Raw genomic sequence first — 26,159 nt, forward strand, 5'->3', positions numbered from 1 at the left:
TACCTTTGGCCTATCGTAGCAAAATGAAAGGGATTCTTGACGATTTAGTTAAATCAAATATCATTGAACCTATCGAGTCTTCTCCTTGGGTTTCCCCCATTGTTCTGTCCTTGAAGGCCAATGGCGAGCTCCGCCTATGTGTGGACCTTCGAAGCCTTAATAAAGAGATATGGTCTGACATGCATCCCTTACCCAAAATCAATGAGCTTATTTCCACTCTCTCTGGTGCAAGCGTATTCACTACTTTAGATCTTGCTAGTGCATACCACCAGGTTGTCTTGCATGAGGATTCTAGGAATCTTACAGCTTTTGTAACTCCTGAGGGTATGTTTCGCTATTTACGGATGCCGTTTGGCCTGGCCAGTGCCGCATCAGTGTTTCAGCGCTTGATGAAGGAAGTGTTGAGTGGATGTGATGGGGCTATCGCATTCCAGGACGACATTTTGGTTTTTGGCTGTGATGTGATAGAACATGATAAGAATCTTAAGGCTGTATTGGGAGGGATACAATCAAAAGGTCTGACCCTCAAGTTTGCTAAGTGCAAATTCAGACAGGAAAAGGTAGATTATCTGGGACATGAGATTTCCAAGGAAGGGATAAAACCTAAATTCGATCATATTTCCAGTATCTCAAAGGCCCCTCCTCCTACCAATAAGGAACAATTGTTTTCATTTCTTGGTTTAACTGAATACTTTAGCAAATTTGTAAAGAACTATGCTTCAAAAGTGGCTTCACTTCGTCTGTTACTAAAAAAAAATGAAAAATTTGTTTGGGGTAATGAACAGCAACTGCAATTTGATGTGTTAAAAAAGGAAATTTGTTCTGCTCCTTTCTTGAAACCTTTTGTTGTGGGTCAAGAATGTATTGTTTCAGTTGATGCATGCAATACTGGGTTGGGGGCAGTTCTGATGCAGAAAGGTTTGGGTGAAGAAAGTATTATCTCTTATGCTTCAAGGACATTGAAAGGTGCTGAGAGTAACTATTCAACTATTGAAAAAGAGTTGTTAGCATGTACCTGGGCAGCACAGCATTTCCGACAATTTTTGTGGGGCACTAAATTTGTACTTCGTACCGACCACAAGCCATTAGTGAGTATGTTGGCTGCGGGAGGTGGTAGGATTCTAACAGCCCGTTTGGCCAGGTTGGCGGCCAAACTACAGGAGTATCAATGCACTGTGGAGTATATCCCCGGAAGACTAAACGTGCATGCTGACTGCATGTCCAGGTTAGCTTTACCTCATCACGAGGTTGAACACTCTGATGAGTGTGACGTGGCTTACACTATGAAAGACATTAATGTGGATGATACAGAAGTCATCAGTGAAAATTCTTGGGAGGAAGCAATGTCTGAGGACGATACTTTGGGTTTGGTCATTTCTTATCTTAAATGTGGTTGGCCTGAAGAAAGGAAGTTGACGGGTGAAATAAGTTCCTTCTTTAAAGTCAAGGATGAGCTCATGTGTTTTAATAACATTATAACCAGGGGTGACAAGATCATTCCTCCTGTGTCAGTCAGGGAAAAATTAATAAAGATTGCTCACGAGGGTCATATGGGCATGTCCACCACCAAGAGGAGGCTTAGGGAGTACTATTGGTGGCCTTCTTTAGATGCCATTGTGGATAGATGGGTCAGGGATTGCGAATCCTGTTCCAGTAGTGATAAGAGTGTCAAACCTTTGTCTTCCACTATCACTCCCATTGAGTATGCTGAAGGTCCATGGAGAAGGTTAGGGATTGATATCATCGGGCCTTTGAATTTGCCTGGTTGTAAGGAGGTTTACGGTTTAGTTCTTGTTGACTATTTTTCGAAGTGGCCAGAGGTCAAAATCGTTGAAAGGATCACCTCCAGGCAGGTCATTGATTTCCTTAACAATGTTTTTAGTCGGGAGGGCCTTCCTTCTGAGATTATTTCAGATAATGGAACGCAGTTTACTAGCAGTGAGATTGAAACATTTTTTAAAGAACATGGTATATCTCACAAGAGGGTCTCTAATTATAATCCTCAAGCTAATGGCCAGACCGAGCGCTTTAATAGAGTGGTCAAAGAATCCATTCAGTTAGCGGTCAGAAATGATTTGAATTGGAGAAAAGCATTATGTGCCACCTTGCTTACTTATCGTACTTCACCTAATTCGGTGACGGGGTGTTCCCCTTTTGAATTACTAAGAGGTCGCAAACCTGGATCCAAGCTATTACCTTGGTGGTTGAAATCCAATGGCCCCGTTGTGTCTGCTTTCAGTGCAAAGGAAATGGGTGAACGTGTCAAAAATTATCAAGAGAAAATGGGAAAATGTTCTGTGAAAAGCGTCTCACGCCACAAGGTCAAAGTTGGCGACCTTGTGCGTGTGAAATTTGGTAATTCATCTGCCAGGAATTGGGCTAGGTGGTCGGATCCTGTTAGAGTGATTGAAGTATTTAGTAAGGCTGTACGTGTTGAAGGGGGGAAAATTTGGAATTTCAGACGTGTCTCTGTTGTTAGATCTGACAAGTTGTTAAAGAATACTAGGAAATGTTTTTCTCATTCTTATGCTGAGGATAATGATCAATTGTTTTTAGATGATTTCAATACTATGCAAAACTCACAGGAGTCTTTACCTATCAATTCTGATGTACCTGTTGTCACCACCCTTGGGCCGCAGGAGATCTCCAATGACTCTGATGGTTTAGTTGATGTCATTGAATTGGGATCTGTGGCTCAAGATGAGTCTGTGCATAGAGCTGCAGACGTGGTTCCCAGAAGGAGTGTACGTGTCCCGCGTCCACCTGCAAAAATGAAAGATTATGTTTGTTCTTAGTTTTTTTTGTTTTTTTTTTTGTGTATTTGGGGGGGGAGGTGTGTTGTATGCTGCTTGCGTGCGTCCCAGCACGCAAGCTTCCAGAATGTGGAATGTTCTGACTCCGTTCTGGGTCAGTTGGAGCTGGACTGCCTTTGCGGGCAGTTGGTGGTTGTTAAGCTGTCTCTCCTCCTGAATAAACCTTCCTGACGAGACTACTCTATGTGTGGACCTTCCTGTCATTTCTAACAGATATGCAGCACATTATCCTGGGTGCGGTGCCGCCAGGGACTGAATATCTATACAATTGCTACACAGTGGTTCATGCAGTTTGATACTACTGGGAAGTGTGTGTAAAATGCAACTTTTAAAATGCACTGTCTCTCTTTTTTGATGGAGACATTGGTCTTTAAAAAGTAGGGGGCAGATTTACGACTTCTGGTCATCGATGCTGATGCGCTAGAAGAGTTGCGACGCATCTGCCCACCCGTGTGCCACCACTAATGCGCTGTATTTACAATTCAGCGCACTCTGGCACTCGGATGGGCAGATGCGTGACGCATCCCCGGCGGAAATGCGTCAAGCGCGACGCAGCTCCAGCAAGGCTCGGGGGCGCCCTATCTATAACATGCTGCGTCAATCCTTCCTCCTGCTTCAAGCAGGCGCAGGGTTTTGACGCAGCCTGGCCCTAAAAGGGACTGAGTGAAATCTTGTAGATTTCACTCAGCCACTTTTAGGAGGCGTTCCTGCACCGGAACACCACTGTTGTGTTCTAGTTTATTCACGCCTGTGGCGCAACAGGCGTGCAGCATGACCATCATGTGACCCATCTAATAAAAGGGGCCTCCGCACGTAAGTACGCCAGTTGGCAACAACGTGGATAGCCATTAACAGTCACCCAGTCTCCGTGTGGTTATTTACACAAGCAGGGCCACGCGTTAGGCCTAGCCAGCCCCAGGTGCCCCATGAGTATAGGGAATGTCCCGACACAACAACTGGCGACGAGGGTGGGCGTACCCTCGCTGTATGTGCAGCACCTGCCCCGCTGAGGCGGCCGCGAGCTCTGCCATCGGCTCGCGGCGCTCATGCCTTGCATCCCACATGCGGTGCGACTGCGCGTCGAGAATCCTGGCCGAGGACTCTGGCAACAGCGGTGTGGTCAGGTGAGCCGCAGTGCCGCGCCGACGTGCCCGCTCACTCTGCGCCGCACTCTACGTCCCCATCCATCGCTGCAGAGCGGAGGCTCGAAGTCAGGGACCTCCGGTGCCCACACCGGCTGCCCTCATGACGAGGCGGCCTAGTCCCGGGTAGCGCAGCATCCCGGCAGGCGGCCGATGCGTGAAGCGCGCTACCGGGCGCGATCAAGAGGGAACTCCGCTGGGTACCTCCGTGCGGGCCGCGCAGTGCCTCAAGGGGTGCGGACTCCATCCCGAGGCTCACAACGCCGCAAAGGGGGAGCCAGGTGTCCCGCTTTGAGAGGGAAGACCCAACCGTACTGACGCCAGGCAAGAGGCAGCACACAGAGGAATAGCGCGTCGTCACACAAAAGACACACAGGGCCCCAACAAAACACGTCGTGGTAACACTCACACGACAAAGGAAAAAGGCCGCCTCCTCACGAAGCACCGAGGCCTCCAACCGCCAACAAGCACTGGCAAGTGCAAGGGCAACTAAAACCGGAAGAACCAGAGAACGACTACAAACGTCCTTCCAGTACATCGTGCCCTCTCACCTACAACATGGCCACAATACCTCCCATTGAGCCGTTCCTGGTGGAGAGGTCGCCGTCATCACTGGCTCCAAAATGGAAAGATTGGGTAGATCGGTAATTGATCTTCTTCGAAGCCACCAAGGTCCACAAAGACCAGACACGAGCCATGGTGCTCCGCCTAGGGGGAAAGGATGTCCACAATATTGCCAAAACTCTAGTGGAAGTTCCGCCAAAAAATCACCACTCACTCATAAATGCACTGAACGCCTACTTTGAGCCCATGGCCACTCAGGACTGTGAGAGGTTCATCTTCAGGCAATCCCGACAGCTGCTGGAGGAGTCGCTGGACACATACCATGCCCGGCTAAAAAGCCTGTCATCAACCTGTGGGTTTGCGGACGCCACTGAAGAAATAAGAGGACAGCTCATTCAGGGATGTGCGTCCGCCAAATTCCGAGAACGCATATTAGAGGAGTCAGGGAAACCCCTAGCGGACATTCTAACATTAGGTCAGACCAAGGAATTGTCGAAAGCCCGAGCAGCCCATATGGAAGCCGCCCTCCAAGCGCCGGTAAAGGCCGAACCAGTCAACAAAGTAACAGTCAAATCACCAACAAAGTGGAACAAGAAAAACACGGGGGCTGCTACAGGAACGACTGTAAAAACTTGTGGCTACTGTGGGGGAACACCACATCCGACAGCGGAGTGCCCGGCCAAGGGGAAGCGATGTTCGGGGTGTGGTCGTTTCAATCACTTCGAAAAGGTTTGCCGATCCAAAAAATATCTCAAACCTCGGCAGGTGGTGAATGCGATACCCGAAGGAAACCCCAGTCAGAGTGACATGGATGATGACGAAGAGGAGGAGAGAATTGTGCACAAGGTGCACATGATTGGCACCGCCACCCGCCCAGCCAGACGATTGTCTCAGTGTGGTATCCGGGTGGATGAACAAGAGCTCATGGCCGTAGTGGACACAGGCGCGATCATTAACCTCATGGCTGCCACACTCCATCAAACACTAGACCCACCACCAATTCTGAGTCCATCACCTATCGTTGTATTTGCGTACGGACAGGACACTCCTCTCAGGATCAGAGGGAAGTTCAGAACATCCATCTCGCATGGAGACCAATCTATCACCACTAACGTCTTTGTATCAGAAGATGGGCAAGGCATGCTGCTGGGGTGTCGGGCAGCGGAAGACCTGGGAGTAGTCAAGTTTGCATTTGGAGTACACCAGGAGTCGATTCAGCAGCTAATAGCAGAATTCCCCGACATTGTCAAGGGCATTGGGAGATTCACGGGAAGCAAAGTACACCTCCACATTGACCCCACTGTCCAGCCAGTGGCACTAAGGCATCGCCGCATTGCCTTCAATCTCAGACCTCTGGTGGAAGAGGAACTCAAGAAGCTGGAGGCAGCAGGAATAATAGAAAATGTGACGGGCCCTACCCCATGGGTTTCACCCATAGTGGTCACACGAAAGCCGAAGCAACCGAGTGCCGTCCGAATTTGTGTGGATATGCGTCTCCCCAATGCAGCCATCAAGAGAGAGCGCCACATAACGCCCACGATTGATGACCTAATAGGAGAAATGGTGGGGGCCAGCTGGTTCTCAAAGCTAGACTTGAGCTCCGGTTATCACCAACTGGTGCTCGGCGAAGAGTCACGCGACATCACGACCTTCTCGACACATGTAGGACTCCGGAGGTACACTCGCCTCAGTTTCGGGGTGTCCAGCGCAGCTGAGGTATTTCAAAACGTCATCCAAGAACTGATTGCGAACATACCTGGTGTGATAAACGTCAGCGATGACATCATGATCCACGCGCGCACCATACAGGAGCACAACAACCGACTAGCACAGGTGTTCCGGAAACTAAGGAGTGCTGGCCTCACATTGCATCGGGAGAAGTGTGAGTTTTTGAAATGGAAACTACAATTCTTCGGATACACCTTCTCCACGGAGGGGGTCAACCCAGACCCAGACAAGGTGAAGGATATCAAAGAAGCGGCCCCCCCACCACAGTCACCAAGGTCGGCAGCTTTCTAGGAATGGTGAACTACTGTAGGAAGTTCATCCGGGACCTCGCCAACCTCACACTCCCGCTGAGAGAACTAACGAAAGACAACACGCCCTGGAAGTGGGGGCCGGAACAAAAGAAAGCGTTCCACAAAATCAAAGAGGCTTTACCAGACGCCACCATGCTAGCCTCCTTCGACCCCGGAAGTTGACGCTTGTAGCTGTTAACGCTGGTCCTGTGGGACTAGGTGCCGTCCTGATGCAACGGCAGCGAGCCGATGAGGACTGGGCCCCTGTAGCCTTCGCCAGCCGCTCCCTTACCGAGACGGAACAGCGATATTCTCAAATCGAGAAAGGGGCGATAGCAATCCACTGGGGGTGCCGACATTTCCACCTGTATGTATATGGGAAACCGTTTGTATTAGCCACGGATCATAAACCACTAGTCGCGCTCTTCTCAGGGACATCCACGAAACCTCGACCTCGCATTGAAAAGTGGATGCTCCAACTTCAAGACTACAACTGCCAAGTGGAGTACCAGCCTGGGTCTAGAAACCCCGCAGATTACCTCTCACGGCACCCGCGAGCGGCCACTCCGGAGGAAATGGAAGAGGCGGCAGACACCGAAGCGTATGTGAAATGCATCACTGCCCGATCCTGCCCGATGCCAATGTCATTGGAAAGTGTCGCAGAGGCCACACGGAAGGACGACTGCCTACAAAGGGCCCGACGGGCGCTACAGAATGGGAGCTGGCACCGAGCCAAGGAGGAATGGAAAATACTGACGCCTGAAGCGCAGCGCATCATGGAGAGTCTTCATCATGTGAGGGCCGAGCTGAATGAGGATGACACTGGATGCCTGTTGAGAGGTCACAGACTGATAATACCATCATCTCTAACAGCACAAGTTATACAACTGGCCCACGTCGGCCATCAAGGGATGGTAAAAACAAAATCTAGATTGCGAACCAAGGTGTGGTTCCCCTTCATGGATGACCTGGTAGAAGCCACGGTGAGGTTGTGTACATCTTGCCAAGTCACTGGGGATGCGTCGCGAGAAGCACCAGACATAGTGGAACCCCGGCCCCGGTATCCCTGGGAGTGTGTGAGCCTGGACTTTAGCAGCCTCCCAGACGGGCTACACACCATGGTAGCCATTGATGACCACTCCAAGTATCCGGAAGTAGAAATAGTCTCCACCACCAGCGCTGGGGAAGTCATTCCCAAACTCGAAAAAATAATAGCCGCTCATGGAGTAATGAAAGAACTACGTACAGACAATGGCCCTCCATTTCAGGGACTGGAACTAGCCAGCTACATCAGCAGCTTGGAGATCCGACACTGCAGAATCACTCCTCGATGGCCCCAAGCCAATGGCGAAGTGGAGCGCTTCATGCGGACCCTCAATAAAGTGATACGGATCGCCCATGACAAAGGACAGTCGTTGGAACTGGCAATATTCATATTCCTGAGGAGCTACCGACAGACGCCGCATACAACCACGGGGGTTGCCCCGGGACATGTTCTCATGGGGCGAGTGGTTGCAGACTCTATCCCGCTTCATCCCCACTGGAAACCGGACTTGTCTGATGAAGGCCGGATCGAGGCCAAACGGCAGAAAGCCTCGGCCCACGCCAGTCACCAAAGGGAGCCAAGACCCCGCAAACCACCCGTGGAGACTTAGTGTTGCTGAAGAATCAAGCCACCAGCGGAAAGTTCAGGCTGACATACGAAAAGAAACCGTGGAAAGTAGTCAATGTGAGAGGAACCCGTGTCATAGGCGACACGAGGCCGTGAAACTGTGACTCGCAACGTGTCTCACTTCAAGCGGTACTATACAGAAACTGGGGTGGTCGCCGCACCTGATTAGACAGAGGTCCAAACACCACCCAGGCCAGTGGCTGTCAGCACCCCGACGTCCGGAGACCGTCACATGGGGGAAGTGTCTCAGGAGTCAACAGATGACGATGAGGGTCGCTCCAGAGAGTCGGAAGATGTCGGAGCGGAGCGAGGCATGGACGACTCCCTTGCCCCTGACCATGAACTACCATCTCCGGCTGGAGACAGTGGCATGCCGGCTAGAGGGAGCTCTGGATATCGGCTGCGGAAGAACCCCGAGCCCTCCTGCCGTCTACTGGACTACTTCACGTAAGACTGTTCCACTGCATGTTTAAGTGAACCTTCAATCAGAGACTGTGTATGATTATTGATAACGCCCCCATCCTCGGGGTACTGAGTGCATTGCCATTTTTGTTTTTTTTGTGTTTGGGGAGGAATGTTGTGTTCTAGTTTATTCACGCCTGTGGCGCAACAGGCGTGCAGCGTGACCATCACATGACCCATTTAATAAAAGGGGCCTTCGCATGTACGTACGCCAGTTGGCAACGACGTGCAGAGCCATTAACAGTCCCCCAGTCCCTGTGTGGTTATTTACACAAGCAGGGCCACGCGTTAGGCCTAGCCAGCCCCAGGTGCCCCATGAGTGTAGGGAACGTCCCGACACAACAGCCCCTGCCCCCTGCACCAGAACGCCTTCATGTGGCGCAGAGCTTTACAACGTGACGCATCTCCCAGATGCGTCACGTTGTATATACCACGCAGCAGCGCTGGCTTTGCGCCGCTGCTGCGCCACAAAATTGATGCAACGGCGGCGTAAAAGAGGCGCAAGGGGCTTGTAAATCTGCCCCAAGGTCCTTAATACCACTGCAAAACCACATTTCTGGTCTAAACTGGTTCTGTTTTCCACAAGAGTATGTGCCACTGAGATATGAAAGGAGTGCAGAAATGAAACTTGGTGCGAAAAAGAGAAGGTGTATGATTTGAAATTCGATCTTTGTGGGCAGGGCAAATGTGCGTTTTATTAAGGGCATGCATGTACGTGTTTATTGCACGATTTGCTATGATGCAGGAATGAGGCTGAGAATCTTTCCAAACTACTATACACGTTCCCCACCACAAGCAAGGAAAATCTTGGCGGCAGATTTACAAGCCTCTTGCACCACTCTTGCGTCACTTTTAACATGGGAAAAGTTACGCAAAAGTGGCGCAAAGGACTTGTAAATCTGCCCCTTGGTGTTTATGTAAGTTTCATAGGGGTGAGCCTCATAATGTGTTTAGTTACAGTACAGCCCTGCTGTAGTAAATGCACAAGCAGTCATCAGCTGTGCAGAGCAAAGCAGCTCAGAGAGGACGTCTGGAAAGGAATGCTAGAAACACCGCCCCTCCGTCCTTAAGCAATGAGTTCAGCAAAACTAAAAAAGATACATTTAGTTTAATCGGATTGACGGGAATGAGAAACACGAGTAGCAGGGAGTGAGAGGTAAAGAAGGATTGAAAAACTCACACACATAAACCCAGAAATAAGTTGCTAAAAGTAAAAATATTGCTTGGTCTCAAAAATCACATGTTGCCACTGTAGTCTCTGACACTAAAAGGAACTACATTGTGTAGGGATGAGCTGTGCCATTGCCCCAGGCTGCATGCTGCAGTGGAATCACTACAAGGGACCAATGGACGAAGCACCCTGGCTGAAAAACCTATATGCAAGAATGTTGTGTGTATAATTTTAGTAAAATCAAAAGGTCTTGGGTAATGTCAGACCTAAGAAGGAGCAGTCATGTGGTTCTTCTAGAAGGAAAGAACATCTGGTATTAGGTGGATCGTTTTGTGACTTTAGCTCCAAATGTCTGCGACACAGAAGAAGACTGCAATTTACTTTGTTGCCTTGTCAAGATTACTGTGGCAGCACTCAAGCAGACAATGTGAAGTAACAACCTCTGCTTTGGGGGACATCTGCTGCATGCCTACTCATCCAGGTGAAACAGCAAAGGGTTTGACGTGAAAACGCAGCAGGGCCGCGCCGCAATCAGTTTTAACAGAACAAAATGCCAATACTGCGTATCTATTTATCAATATTCAAAGCACAATGACATTAAACAATTGTACCATCACAGACCTTTAGTTTAGTCAGTATAAATCTATTTATTTAATTTATTATTTTTACGACTTTTATAAAATGCATTAGTTGTTTTACATTGGAGCAAAAACAGGGGCGTAGCTAGAGCTTCTGGCGCCCGGGGCTATCCCCCAGATTGCCGCCCATGGCAGGTAGGGGTGTGCGGGGGAAAAGGACGGCAACACTATAAAAATATACATTAAAAAATGGAATGACAAATTGGTCAGTGCACACACACCCACACCGCTCTGTGGCATGAATCGTAACCTAGACAAGTTCCTACTGTATAGGTAGCCTGGAGGGAGAGGTAAAAATTAAATGTCACTTACTTAGATTAGGGCAGGATAGAGTCAGTCAACCGAACCATCCTGGTCCACTAGTGGCGTCATCCTGAAGTTGAAAGCGGCAGCTACTAACTCGAGGACAGTCACAGGATTTAAGGCTGGGGCCAGGGCTTGTGGCAACAGACAGTGCAGTAAGTGCACACAGAGTGACACAGGCCAGCCAACCAGCCCAGTGCACGTGTGCGTGAGATCACCCAACCACTGCCAGATAGTAGCAAAGGCGCAACTAGAGCCAAATTTCAAGGGGGGGGGGGCTAAGAAAAAATTCTAATTCTTCAAGCAATAGGCAGAGTGGAGTTGCAGGGGTAAAAAAAACAACAAAGCCTCATTAACAAGCAATGGTCTTTTAAAGACCTGTGAAGTACTCGGCTACAGCTGTGTGTGTGCCAGGGAAGCTGTCACAGCCTGGGCTGCCACACACGACGGGGGCTGAAGCACTTTGAGCCCAATGGAACTTGTGCGCCTGGGACAGTCAGCAGTAGACAGACACTCAGACTGCCTACCCAGGGCCGGCTCTAGGCATGTGCAAGCTGTGCACCTGCACAGGGCCGCCAAACCCCAGGGGCCACTACGCCAATATATATCCTTAATATATTAATCCTCTGAGGATGGATACATATTTGCGTGGTGGCCCCTGGCAGGGATTTGGCGGCCTCCGGCTCTGTTCCACTACTAAATACCCTGACCCCCTCCCCTCTTTACTGGCCTGCGCGCTCCGCCCCGCCCGGACTACCTCTTCCGGGTCCCCTACCTACGCTCCTTGCCCAGGGCCACCATGAGCCTAGAGACGGCCCTGGCCTACCAGTTGTGCACAACAGACAACACTGCACACTAGTCACTCTCAAGTGTGGAGGGGTCTCCTAGTCTCCAGTCTCCGACCCTGATAATGACCCTCATATCATCGTGTGTGAGACTGTGGGGTACTCAGAGGGAGGGGCTGCGGCCTAGCTCAGGCCGCGGGAAACACGCTCACCAACCAAGCTCTAGTCATTGGGCAGGCCGCAGCCAGCAGCGCTGACTGCTGAGCACACAGTGCAACTCCAGAAGCCCTATGCACAGGAGGCAGCCAGGCTGCAGGCAAGGGCCAGGCCTGGCGTCGAGGACGAGGCGCGCAGTCTTGTCATGTTCAGGTATGCCGAAGGCTCTTTCAGACTAAAGAGAAGTTGTTTCTTGAACTTGTGTTTGTCGCTTTAATACATTATTTTGCATCAAGGGATCGGCGTTGGCTCAAAAATGTAAATATTAAGCCTCCCACCGCGCCACCCACCCAATGCCCAGGCAGCACTGTCATGACTGTCAGACAGTTTGTAAAGTGAACTCTATAGATGTCCCCTATGATGCATGTGCGCCGCCACAATTGCCTGGTAAACCACAGTAAGAAGTGATGTTGAATAGCACACCCCCAGAACTGAAGCCCTTCAAAGTGGTCTCAGATGTGATACCTACAAAAGTGTGGTATTCGAGGTGCAACCCATTCCTCCCACAATTCGCATGCAAACGAACACTCTCTCGAGCACATAATTGAGCAATGCAGTCGAAGATAAATTACTCTAATTTTTACGAAAACTGCTCTACATTTAAAACTGATGAAAGCATGTAGAGCAGCCATTGTGGCACAGTAGTAATAAAAAGCAAGTGTCTATATTTGTTCTAGACTGCTTTATAGCTCTGATACTTAAAAGTGGTGCCAAATGAAGGAGATTTTATGAAGATCTGGTTTCAGAAGAAATGCATTAAATTAGTAGTTTCTGAATACAGTGGGGGAAGTGTTCTATCTCGCTGTATTAACATGCTTCGACACGTTGAAGCCACTTTGCATTATATTCTAAGTGATTGCATACATCAGAGCTTGTGCGTGGAATCCGCCGCAGTGGCAGATAAAACAAAAGTCTACTTGTGGGGATATTAAATGTGAATGTACACTGGAACTTTGATACGCAAAATGCAGGAAGGCTCCTCCACCCCACTCCCCACAGGACTGAAATGGCAAGACGCTCTCCCACTGGCATTGCTATCAATGCGTTCCACCCCCACCAAACATCATTTGACCCCTTACGAAGTTGTTTTTGGCCGACCTATGAGCATCTGGTCCGCACCGAAACCGACATCCATTCTTGGCCCACTCGCTACATCTCTTGTGTCCCCTTCTTTGCGCCACATGCCAAGACTATCAAGCATAGTGGGCATTGTCTTATTGTTACAATGGGCTGTTTCCAGCCCGTTTATTTTATCGTCATCGAAGGATCCTATCAGCGGCCACTGACTTTCCTGATCCTTTCTTGTATATTTTTGCCATAGTTTGCTATAAGCTACAGCGACTAATCCATATTTGGTGAACATGTCCTTATTAGGGGTGCCCTCCAGTGGAGCTGGATAGTTCATCTCTAATAAGCGGTCCGGGCTGAACCAACTACCAATCAGTGGGGAGAAGATAGGCATGACAGATTACAAAGGGGGACAAAGGTCTGCACTACCTATCCTTCACTACTTGCAAAGACTAGACAGAATATTTCTATTCTACGTTATTTGCAAACAGAGAATATCTCAAAAGAACCAACTTCGACCAATCAATGTTCGGACAATCAATCAATCAGTGGGGAGAAAAATAGGCATGACAGATTACAACGGGGGACAAAATTCCGCGTTACCTACCCTTCACTATCTGCAAAGGAAGAGAGAATATTCCTATTCTTCCCCGTTTGCAGGAAGAGAATATCTCAAAAACAATCAATGAGTAATACTAGTATTTTCAAACAATCAAACAATCATTTCGCAATTTGTCGTGTTACACGACCTTACCCGGACCGCATGGACAATTTCTCGTCTTCCGCTTCCAGCGCCCGATCGTCCTCTATTTTCCGTAATTGCGGCATTCCTGATGGTTCCCAGTCAGGACCGTAGATCACTCGAGAGAGGTCTGCTCGGAACCAGTGAAGTTCGGATGATCGGCTGCCAGACCAGGGTCTATCGGGCAGGTGCACTCCCGATCGTTGCAGTCATTCACTCTGTCGTCAGGACCTCTACCACTGGATCCACGTGTCGCTGATGGGCCCCACGTTTGGGACGCCAATTGTAAAAGGTAAGGCCGATTTCAACCGATAACCTTTAAGTATTGCCCGGCGTTAGCCGCCTCTCATACGACTCGAAATTATCAAACAAAGATGCAGGCGCTGGAGACTGGAAGGCATGAAACAGAAGTTTATTCCGACGGAGCAGAACACGTCAAATCAGACAACAGGGTATCTTCTCGAGGTGCTCTAACCGCATCTCTGAGGCCTGGCCTCTTATACACATGTTTATGGCTTTATTACATGAAAAACATCTTTGTCAATACTTTGATGTACGGAAAGACATCCTCAGAATCCCCGCTTCAAGCCCGTTCCCACACACATTTACAGTAGAAGTCCCCACCCCGATCTCAACAGGTGATGACTGTCGCGCAGTTGGACATTCCGCTGGTTCCCAGAATGTGTGCGGCTGATCGGATCTCATGGGGTGGGGGCTTTGATCAGTCGCAGATCCTTTGAAGAGGGCAGCTTCCTACTGTAGGGGGCAATAAACTGCATCCGCAGGGCCAGGTGGTGGCCTGGGATCGAGACGGACAATCGGGCACAGAGGAAGGGGGTTTATCAAAGGATGTGTGGTTATGAAAGAGATGGAGGGAGGTGTTAGCCGGGTACGGGATGCGGCTCCGAGGCAGGGTCGTGCTGAAGGGGAGGTTTATGGCCCAAGCATGTGAGAGCAGGGGCTGTCAGTGCGCGGAGGGATGCTTACGAGGTCAGAGGGAGAGAGAGAGAGAGACGCGCTGGCTATCGGCAGTGGGCAGAGAGGCCATGGCATTCAAAATGGCTGCTACTTACGCGCACATATGAGCCTGAAACGGGACAAGATGGCGCCGATAATGTTGATGTCGCAAACTAGATTTTAACAGCATCATATTTTTGGACGGGGGTTACAAGGCCTTCAGTCCATTCTGACCCTGCAAATGTTGTCATGTGTGATGGCTACTTTACCTGCCATGCAGCCATCTTGTTAGTGAATTGCTACTGTTGCCTACACTGTTCACATGTCTGGTTGGGGGACACCGCCAGCACAGGGTGTGTTGCTGTGCAAATCTCAGGAGCTGGCTGGTATATGTCATGAAGTATGTGTGTGGTTTCCTTTCTGTGTGCCCAGCCTTGTATGTGTATGGTCATCTTGTGTTGGCCCTTGGTCCTGGTACCATGGCCTACATGACATGCGTGGTCTTGGGTGTAGCAGAGGTGTGCAGTGTGAAGGGTGTCATTTTGTAGTGGATGTATGTGTGCCCCTGTATTGTGGGGGACACACATGTGTCACCCAGGAGTTGTATTCCTGTTGTTTGTTTTGTCTTGCCCTGTGTAGAGGATTGTATGCACTCGTGTGAGCTGTTTGCAGGGCACTGTGCTGTGTGTTGGTGTGTCCATGGTGTTTTGTGTGACTCCTCCTTGTTGTGTTTGTAAGTTTGAAGTGTGCAAAGTGTGTGAGTTGCACATCAGTGTTGTGCTTGGTTTATCCTCAATGTGTTTTGGGTGTTTTTGTGTAAACTGTGTGGCCCTGCTGCTCCACACTGGCATTGTGTTTGTCATGCATTGCAGGCACATGGTGGTTTTTCCACTCCTGTATGGCATGGTGTGTGTGGTTTTAGTCCATCCACTATGTGTGCCACTTGTGCCTGGCCATTGTGGGTGTTCCCTCCCTCTATTTGTGTGTGGTACACCCCTTACATGTCTGCTACAGACATGCAGGCTGTTTCACTTTGATGACAGCTGTCCCCTTGGTTTCCATGTGTGTGTGCCTCCACATCACTTCCTTTGTGGGCTTGTGCTTTGTGGTGCAGTTCTTGGGCCATGAGTGTTATTGCACTCTGGACATTGCCCCAATGGTTTATGTGTGCTGTCCTTGTTCTATTGGTCATTCTGTAGTGGTCATGTGTTCTTCAGCTGTGTGTGCTGGCCAGTGCTCTGGTGGAGGTGGCTGGGCTCTTGTATCCCAGAATGGTCCATCTGTAGTTGTTGTGTTGGATGTGTGGATGTTGGCTGTGGTATTGTTTCAGTTCTTGGGTGTGCTGTTGTATTTGTGCAGTTCTGTTTTGTGGTGTGTGTGATGCGGTTGTGTCCGTCACGTGTGTGTGTGGTTGTTGTGCTAATATTAAACTCTGTTTACATTCTCTTTCATCTTGTTTAAACGTCATCCTATGTCATTTGCTATTATTATTGATTCTGATCAATTATAAACTTTAATAGTTTCACACTAGTCAGCACTAAAGGTTCTCAGTGAAACTCCCCTGAATCTACTAAGCCATTCATCAGTCTGGTGACCCAGCAGCCGCTCGCTCTTCTGTCAGTGGCTTTCCTCTGAGAGTGGGATGTTGTTATAACTGGTGACACTTCAATTGAAGGAGAAATACATGTAATAAAACAGTTCCCCCCAAAACATGTGTTCCAGTACAATAAAAACACAATGAAAAATAAAATCTTTCCGCTGGCCAGAATCGAACCACACAAGTGAGAAAAGTAAGCAAAATTGAACTTCCCTGACCGGGAATCGAACCCGGGCCGCGGCGCCGAATCCTAACCACTAGACCACCAAGGAGCGCTGGTTTGACAAAAAGCACGAGTGAAGTGCACTGTGTACCTGAATATCTTCCTGAGTTGAATTTTCTTTCTCAAGTAAAGTAGGTAAAACACGCTAATATTTATTAGAGGAAGGGAAGTAGCAGCAGACACAAAAAGTGCACTCCAGGCAAACTACGAGGAAAACAACGACTGTGCCTTAAATAGGTTGAAGTTTGTGGAGAGTTTCCAAGCATCGAAGACGTCTGACACCCTCATCTCACATACTGGTGAAAGGAAACATCAAGAATCAATTACCATCAAATGAAATAGAAAGTGCAATTAAAAGGGCGATCAGAGGTGTCCCAGGTGCACACCTGAATGAGCAGCCCCCCCTGACAGTCTCCTTTGGATGATGAGACCCGTGGCCCTAATAGTAGAGTGTTATAAACGGGACTACAAGTCCCAGCATACACCGTAAACACCTGACCTGGGTTTGGAAGTCATGCCTGGGCCAAGGAAACATAAAAGCTCTGGTCAGGGTGGTAGAGAGTGCACGTCCGGGTCAGTGGTTCTTTTGATTTCACAATGTGCCTGCAAGTTCTAAACCATTTCACTTAAATAAAGATGAAAAGTTTCACCGTCATATAAACCAAGTCCCCATTCAGAGCGCGCCCCTTATTATTTTTATTTAGCGTGAAAAAATACTCATTTACACGTTATTTATTATGTAGTACTCCGATTTTTATTTCAATAATAACCCTCCATTACACGTTTTCATTTCCAAGAAAGTACACAGCAGCTTAAAATAAAAAGGCAGAAATCTACTTCCGAAGGTGTAGGTAGCACTTACAAACTCCGTGATAGATTGTGAAGGGTATGTGATTGCTTTAGTAAATGTTTTAAGTTGTACGAGCTGTGGTGTCCATGAAAAAATATATCAGTATCGCATTAAAAATTGCATTCAAAATAAGTGTTTAATGCTCAAAATGTAGTATGAGTTTGAAAAATAAATGAAAACTTAATTAATCCTTCCCGTCGGCCGGTCTCCCGCGTGACAGGCGGGGATACTGACCACTATACTAACGAGGAACCGATGAATCTCGACCTGCTGGGCCGCTCCTCATGTGACCTTCAGGCCGCCTCTAACCGATATGCTACTGGTTCGTGTCATTTATCAACTCTTTGACACCAACACAGGGGGCCACGGGCTCAACAAACACACACACTCTCTCCCACCATACACACACAAGCACACTCCTCCCTCACACCTCACAGCAACCCTCTCGCCTCCCAGCAGACGCTCTCAGCAGCATCCCCTGATGCCAGAGTCACCACAACCAGCTCCCAGGGCTGCTTCAGACTGGCCCCGGACTGGCTCTTCAGCCCAGGGGCCCCTGGCTCTGTCTGATGAGGGGGCATTGCAGCGGGGGCTGCACACAGGGAGGGGGTGGCGGGAGACACCACCCCCCTCACCCCCGCCGGAGGAGAGAGCTGGGCTGTAAAGGTGAAGAGGGGAGGCAGGAAAAGCCCAGGCGTGTGAGGGTCCGAGAAAGAGGCGCTTTCCATTGTGAAGCAGAGAGGAAAAAAGTGAAGAGTTTGCAAAAGTCCTTCGAGCCGGATTTGAACCAGCGACCTAAGGATGACGGTCACTCCACTACAGTCCTCCGCTCTACCAACTGAGCTATCGAAAGTTTGGATTATGTGACAGTAGATAGCCTGTACTTTGTGTCTAAGCATCACTGTCACGGCTTGATGAAGCTGCGAACCAGCCAGAAAGTTCAACTTATATGGAAAGTGGCCGAATAGTGAATGAATTCGATTATATATTCAAATGTATTCTTTTTGGAAGTCAAAAATTACAAATGTGTTATTTTATCTTGTATAGAGCGCTCAAACAAAATAGGTGTATTGGAGTTGGATTAGAGTTTTATATGGGTTTTGTTTTTGTTATATTTCATGTTTACATTTGACTATATTACTGTTGTGAGCGCTAATTTGTATTAATATAAACCAGGAGCTATATGTGAGCTATTGCTAATTTTGAACATGTACACGTCATCCTATGTCATGTGATTGTATTGTTGATTCCGACACTAGTCAGCACAAAAAGGTCTTAGAGAGAGTCTGCTGAATGAACTAAGCCAATGACAAATCTTGCGCGTTCTAGTTCTGTTAACATTGCATCAGTAAAACTGTATAATCAAGACTGTGAGAACGATCAAATCATATAAGGTGGTTGGAAAATCACATTGGGGCAGATTTACAATAACTGGCGCATTCCTGCATATCAGCAGGGATGCGCCAGTTATTGTGAGCCATGGCTGCGCCACCATGGATGCGCCGCATTTACAATGCGACACACTATGAGGCAAAAACGACACAGTTGTGCCGTAAAGGCGACACATTGCTGGAGTTGCGTCACAAGCGGGATGCAGCTCCAGCAATGCTCTGGGGGGCCCTATCTGTACAATGCTGGGTCAATCCTTATGCCTGCTTCAAGCAGGCTCAGAGTTTTGACGCAGCATGAGCCCAAAAGTGACAGAGTGAAATCTTGTAGATTTCACTCAGCCACTTTTAGGAGGCGTTCCTGGGCCGGAACGCCCCCGCCTGCACCGGAACGCCTACTTCTGGCGCAGGGCTTTACAACGTGACACATCTCCCAGATGGGTCACGTTGTAAATACTCCGCACCATGGCGCCTCTTTTGCGCCGCAGATGCATCACAAAAGTGACGCAATGGCGGCATAAAAGAGGCGCAAGGGGCTTGTAAACCTGCCCCAGAATGTCTTTTATGTAGAAATGTTTCCTTTTCACTGTTTCCTATTTGGTTAACCTAATGAATCATGTGTTCTCATCCAATGTATGAACTCCACTGTCCACAGCACTGTATGAGTGTGCATTTCTCCCACAATAGAGAGACCCTACCCCTATTCTTAGATGCTAAATCTATGCCGGATTGTATTCGGAGCTGTACTTTATTTATGGTTTATGTACTATGCTGAAAATTTACTTAGTTTAGTCTGTATTTTAACTTTAAAACCTACATAAAGCATTTGAAGATCTGTTGTCTGTCAATCTTATGAGAATGTTGCAGAAGTGGTATATGGGCCCAATTTGGTTCTAAAAGTGACAGATCCAATCAGGAAGCGCCAAAGTCTGGACTACTTTACTGCCTCACTCCCAGACTTGGTACCCAACCTTGCGTTATCCCGTCCTCTCTGGGGATGACCTATCCCAACACCTGTGGGCAAATCAAGGGTGTGGTGTCAGTCCTATATGATCTGGACTCTCAACCGCAGGTAGTGAAATTGAGCGCCAAATGGCAGGATGTACCACAGTCAGAATATGAGGCAGAAGATGGGGCCGAGATTCTGAATAATTTGAACTGAGGAGCGAGAGAGGTCTGGATGAAATTCTGCCTATATCGACTGCAGCGGACACCAACAAAACTCAAGGAATTGAGCCGCACAGACGGTTTGTCCCGCAGCGTGTTTAAACAAAGAGATTCAAATCAACATGACCTGAGGAAGTTATCTGTGTGGTGCCAAGAAGTTATTTGCTTTGTCTAAATCGCGACCTCAACACAGATCTCAAAATAGACCAGCAGAATACTGCTACTGCTACATGTATAGTCCCTGGTTTTCTATCCTTGGGACAGTTTGAATTATGAAAAGGTTTCCATTTTGCCCCAGTCCTGATGAGGCCCAAAAAAAGAGCTGAAACGCGTCGACTCCACAATTTGGAGAAGCCCTGCAAAAATCTAAGTGCCTCATTTATGAAAAGTGACCCATCGCTGCGTGAAAAAATCATAGCGCAAGGAGTTACAGATATGTCCGTATTTCTGACGTATCTGTATGGCGCAAAAATGACACATTGCTGGAGTGTGTCACAAAAGTGACGCAACTCCAGCAATGTGTCCTTTCACATGGGGCAAGCCCCATTGTGAAAGGGCCTGTGTCAGTCTTACACCTGCTGTGAGGCAGGCATAAGAAATTAACTCATTTGTGTCCTAGAAGTGGCGCAGTGAAATCTTATAGATTTCACTGCGTCACTTCTTTGACCCTTTCTTGCGTCAGATCGCCCTCCCTACATACATTATACCTAGCGTAGGTATAATGTAGTGCAGGGGTTTACAAAGTGACGCATCTACCTAGATGCGTGACTTTGTAAATATGGTGCAGCAAGGCACCTTTTTTACGCTGCTGGTGCCTCACAAAAAGTGACGCACCAGCAGCGTAAAAGTGACTCATGGCCTCATAAATGAGGCCCTAAATGAATAGAAAAAGAAGCTGTTTGCACACCCCTATTGAGATAGAGGGTTAAAAAGTGTTCCTCTGTTGTGCAGTGTTCTGTATGGTCTGTAGTCTTCTGAGGAGCCGGGTGCAGTTGCCAGTGTAGAGGGTGTTGCAGTAGTAAACAGCGGCTGGTGACGGGGACCTGAGTGACAGTCTTTCTGGTGTTGAATGGGATCCATTTGAAGATTCTGCGGCACATGCAAAGTGTGTAGAAGCAGAAGGAGGTGACTGCGCTCACTTATCATTTCATGGTCAGTTTGCTGTTGAGGGTCATGCCGAGGTAGCGTGCATGGTCAGTGTGCGTGTAGGTTCTGCCGGTCACCAGATGTGGTCTCAAATGGAGGTGTTTTTCATGAACATCACCCCCCCACTTGAGAGACCTCCAGAGGCTCCCCTTCCAGAAGAGATGCCAATTCAAGATCCTCAGGAACGCATACACAACCCTCCTCGACTTAGGACCTGCCTACATAAACCACCGACAGAATTTCCACCAACCCCTCATGCACCTGAGCTCCTCTTCACTCACCCTCACACACACCCCTGCACCCATCATAGCTGCAGCTGCGCCCGCTCCTTCTCCTACATCGCTGCTAAGACCTGGAACAACCTTCCCCTCTAGCTCCTTACAGCCCCCTCGCTGGCAGACTTCAAAAAGAGGCTCAAGACCTGGCTCTGCGACAGAGACACAGCGCCCAGATACCCCTCTGGGTGACACTGATGCGCTTTACAAATGCTGTTGATTGATTGATTCTTTTAAACTACACGGCTATCTTGGATTAGTATTGTCCCTAAGGTACCATTGTTTTACCATCCCAAAATGGCTACCACTCTGCTTCTGCAGCCAGTCATGCTGGAACTATAACCATGATGACAACCAACTGCTATGTTGGATTTTATTTTGTTTAATGTTTCTACTTGTATTCTTTTGTGTTGCATAAGCGTGTGTGTTTTAACATGAATGGATGAGTAGATGAATGCAATAATGATTCAGTAGGTGGATGAATGAGTGCATGAGCATGAGTGGTAGGATGAATGAACGTGTGGATATATAAGGAGCTATTGTGGTTTCCTAAAGTCACCACTGGCTGAAGAGATGTTTTCAATTAAAAGAAATTCCTTATGGCATTGCCAATGCTTCTTTACAATTGAGCACTGGAAGGGATGCTTTGGGTATCACATAAATCCAGCCCTTCCCTCACCTCCCCAGCACACACTTTGTCTTCCTGCCTCCTCCACATGAGTAAACTCACACCCAGAAGAGGAACAGTAGATTCTTTGCTTAAAAGTGAGCTGCAGTCTGTACTAGTCACACACAGTGAGCGAGAGGAGAGTGTTCCACACCTGCATTTAACGAGTGAACTTTACTCCTAGGAGCGAGAAGATGCTCCAGGTTGTGGACATCACAAAACGGGGGACTGGCTTCCCAGGTGTACGTCGGTTGCAGATTGGGTGTGATTGGGCACGTGGTGTGAGGGGCACACACAATTAGTGAGATTGCGCTTGAAGGCTGTTACCCACTGAAATGATGTTGATGCAAAGTGCCCAGTGACCTAACTGGTCAGGCACTAGGACCGGCCCGAGTGAGGGACGGGGGCGGGCGGAAAGGGAAGAGCTGGGAGACCAAAGGGGCAGATAGCCGTTAGCTGTAAACAAGAGAGGACGCTGAATAAAGAAGATCCGAGATAACACACTTTGTCTGCCTGAGTTCTTTGGCCGGACACTACAACTGGCGACGAGGGTACCGGACCCTGAGCGTGTGGACGGCTACAGCAGCAAACGGCGACCGACTGGTCCGGAGCTCGCCCCACGTCTGGAGGCTCGAGCGCGCTGCAAGAAAACGCCCACCGAGGGCCCACCTCGGCGGCGGAAGAGTGATAATCAAAGCGCCTACCGAGTGCCCACCTCGGCGGCGAAAGCGCATTGCTGAAAATGCCCACCGAGTGCCCACCTCGGCGGCGGAAGAGCGCCAACAAAAGCGCCTACCGAGTGCCCACCTCGGCGGCGGAAGAGCGCCAACAAAAGCGCCTACTGAGTGCCCACCTTGGCGGCAGAAGCGCGCTATCAAGAGCGCCTACCGAGTGCCCACCTCGGCGGCAGAAGCGTGTGGCCGAAGAGAACGCCTACCGAGTGCCCACCTCGGCGGCAGAAGTGAAAGAAAAACTGCCCTACCTGATCGTGACTCCAGCGGTAGATCACGGCTGCGGTGAGTGAAAACGCTGACTAACTGGGCCCCCCGGTGAAGAAACGAAGAGAAACAGCCGAAATCTCGCTAGAAACGAGATTCCCGGACGGCCATTTTATAGTCAGGCAATATTGACCAATCCCCTGCGAGGGATCGTCGGCGGCCATTTTTAAGTCAGGCGAAGAGCTTGAAACAGCAAACAAACACTGGCAAACAGCAAACAAGCACTGGCGAGTGCAAAAGAAGCATCAAACAAGCACTGGTGAGTGCAACAGAAGCAAAAATAAAGCACTGATTAATGCAAGAAGGACGCCAAACAAGCACTGGTGAGTGCAACGAAGTAACAAACAAGCACTGGCAAGTGCAAGAGAGACAGCAAACAATCACTGGCGAGTGCAACGAAACCAACAAACAAGCACTAGCGAGTGCAACGAAATCAATACACAGACACTGGTGAGTGCAACGAAGACAACAAATAAGCACTGGCGAGTGCAACGAAAACAACAAACAAGCACAAGCAAATACAATACATTAGTGAAGGCAACGGTGAATAACGACAAGCAAGCAATAAGGAAAACCAGAAAAGCATGAGTACACAGATATCAAGGAAGCCGTCTATCATCAACTAAGTCATTGGATAACACGGGAAGCAAAGGAAACAGTCCTGTGACCGTAGCAGATCAAAATCTTCCTCCCTCATGGCGGAGGGAAAAGCAACACAACGATCTAATCCCTGCATTGAAGTGCCACCCCCAGTGACACAGGCTGACATTCAGAATGTGGGCCCTAAATGGAACCGGTGGCTGGAATCACTGGATGAATTTCTTGACGCCACCGTGAGCAAAGAGATGAAAAATGTCTGACACTACTACTCCAGTTGGTGGGTCATGAGGGCCGACACTTAATCAGAACATTTTCTAAAAAGGACACAGAGACCTATGAAAGACTACAAGAGATGCTACGTATGCATTTCAACGCAAAGGACGACGTGGACCATGAACGCATTGCCTTCAACACAGCACGGCAGGAACCAGGAGAATCATTTCCAAACTTCATCACCCGGTTGCAAAGTCTGGTACAATGCTGCCACTTCAACACATTTACAAATGAGGACGCAGTTCGACTTGGTCGCTAAAGGAAATAATCAGGAAGGCCGAAGCTGGAGAGCGGGTCAAAGCAAGAGAACTATCACAAGAACTGCACCTAAGCGCAAGACGCCAAGATACCAGGAAAGAGACATCTCTAAGGTCGGTCAATAAAGCCCAAGAAATAAACAAAACCAGAAACAGAGAGGGTGAAGACAGATCAGAGATAAGTCAACAACACAAAAGACCGGGATGATCCAGGAGCGGGACAGCTTCACTAATTCAACCTCAAGGAGTCATTCAACGTGTACTGCAAGCGATTATGAAGCAGATGAAGTATCAAGTGGGACAGATTGCACCAATGGACCAGATGACAGCCTGCCCAACAAATGTGCAAGAAAAGCAAACTATAGAAGACTGGACAAGTTACTTCAACACTGGAAATCGGTACATGATCACACCCATAACACAGATGTCAATGCACAAAACAAGCGGGAAGAAGAAGCAAACCGGATAAGACGGACAGATCCACTCGGACACCGGGAAGAGGAAGACAAACGCATCCACGACATCCGAGACAATGTAGAAACTGAGCGGAGGCCATTATCATCACACAAGAGAGGTAGAGATAAAATATCAAGAGATCAAACCAAGAAATAAATATGTGGTCATCAAACAACCTCTCTAGTAAGATGACACCGAAGTCACTTCGAGAAAGGTACCCGGAGAAATATGCCAAAGAGAACTCCGACACTAGGAGCAGCTCGTCACGGCCTACCTGTGTCAGAAATCCTCTATTCAAGACACACTCAAAGGAACGGTATCAAAGGAAATTGACAGAAGACTCCTCTGATTCAGAAAGCACATCTGTTTGATCCCTCGAGTCGACCGAGTCATGGTCCCGACGACGGCCATGGCGTCAACCACCTGAACACACCCCAGAACCAAAGGACATTAGTCACGTCAAGAGTAACGTATCTCACACCAATGTCCCTGAGTACTCAATAACTCCACAAGACAACCTGTAATGTCAGTCGCAGGTACAGCAAGATATAAACAATATACCTTCACCCCTGATAGGGTCAGCGAGGCTGACCCAAAGAGCCTACAGAAAGAAAACAGAGATAGTGGACATTACCCACCGGATGGGAAGGGACCATCCAGTCACTCTGCAAAGAAAACCAGACGTGGCAACAGAGACAGATCATCATCAGATGAGAGAGAAACATGCACAGGCCCAGACAGTCAAAGGGTTCACCAGTCCCAAACATGAGTGGGAGTGGATGACACAACCAGAGGCAGCGAATGAGTCCCCAAACCAAACCAAGCTGGTCTTTTCAGATAGCGCCTCACGGTCTGGCATACATGACTTTGAACAGGAGGGCAGTGTTGCTCTCGACCGGACAAGACAAAAAGAAGTAAAGTCATATGGTGGGTGCTCGGAAGAGAACCCGAACAACATCCCCTCATAAAGGAAATCGAGCGTCAATCAAACAAGAGCCCCATAGGAAGACTGACTGCTGACATCAAGATGAGCTTTTCACAGTCTCCTCAGTAACTGAAGATGAGTGGATCACCCAGAAGTGGATTGGAAACCACCACGAACCTGATCACAAGAAGACCACGCGAGACGTCTCGCAATTAAAAAGATGCACTCCTGTAACAAAAGATGTTCTCGTCAAAGCAACAGAAAGCCACACAAAGGAAATGGAGATGCATCTCCATAGCTTAAATAGGCGGCCTGCAGACCAGTGTGGCTGACTGAGGAACTATAAACATGTTGGACGCTAAGTTTATTCTGTTAACAAGGGGAGATGTAATAGTGTGATGCAGTCTAGCGTTTCAACAAAACGGAACTATAATCACTGCAGACCCAATGTCAAAGAGCTACTGACCGAATCGAAACTGAAACAGAGAGACCCAGAGACACTGCCAACTGACAGTCAGGCATTGATGGAGACTGCCGCTGAGAATGAGCCCGACAGTCCCAATCTCCAGTCACGCCCCAAGTGTGTGATCACGAAACCATATCGCTTCATCGAAGAATTCTAAAGAAAGACAGTTTCCTGTTTTGCCGTGGTGTATATTATTTTGTTTTCTTTTATTCACAGAGGGGGGAGATGTAATGATGTTGATGCAAAGTGCCCAGTGACCTAACTGGTCAGGCACTAGGACCGGCCCGAGTGAGGGACGAGGGCGGGCGGAAAGGGAAGAG

General features: G+C 48.6%; 1 non-coding gene across 1 annotated transcript; it reads right to left on the minus strand.

Annotated features, from left to right (window-relative positions):
- Positions 1-17,988: 17,988 nt before the first annotated feature.
- Positions 17,989-18,074, minus strand: TRNAY-GUA (transfer RNA tyrosine (anticodon GUA)). Its single transcript is given in 2 exon segments — positions 17,989-18,024; positions 18,038-18,074. It is a non-coding gene; the product is annotated as a tRNA-Tyr (tRNA).
- Between the last annotated feature and the right edge of the window lie 8,085 nt (positions 18,075-26,159).

Source organism: Lissotriton vulgaris, chromosome 1_1 (assembly GCF_964263255.1).
Source record: "Lissotriton vulgaris chromosome 1_1, aLisVul1.2, whole genome shotgun sequence".
Taxonomy (NCBI): Eukaryota; Metazoa; Chordata; class Amphibia; order Caudata; family Salamandridae; genus Lissotriton; species Lissotriton vulgaris.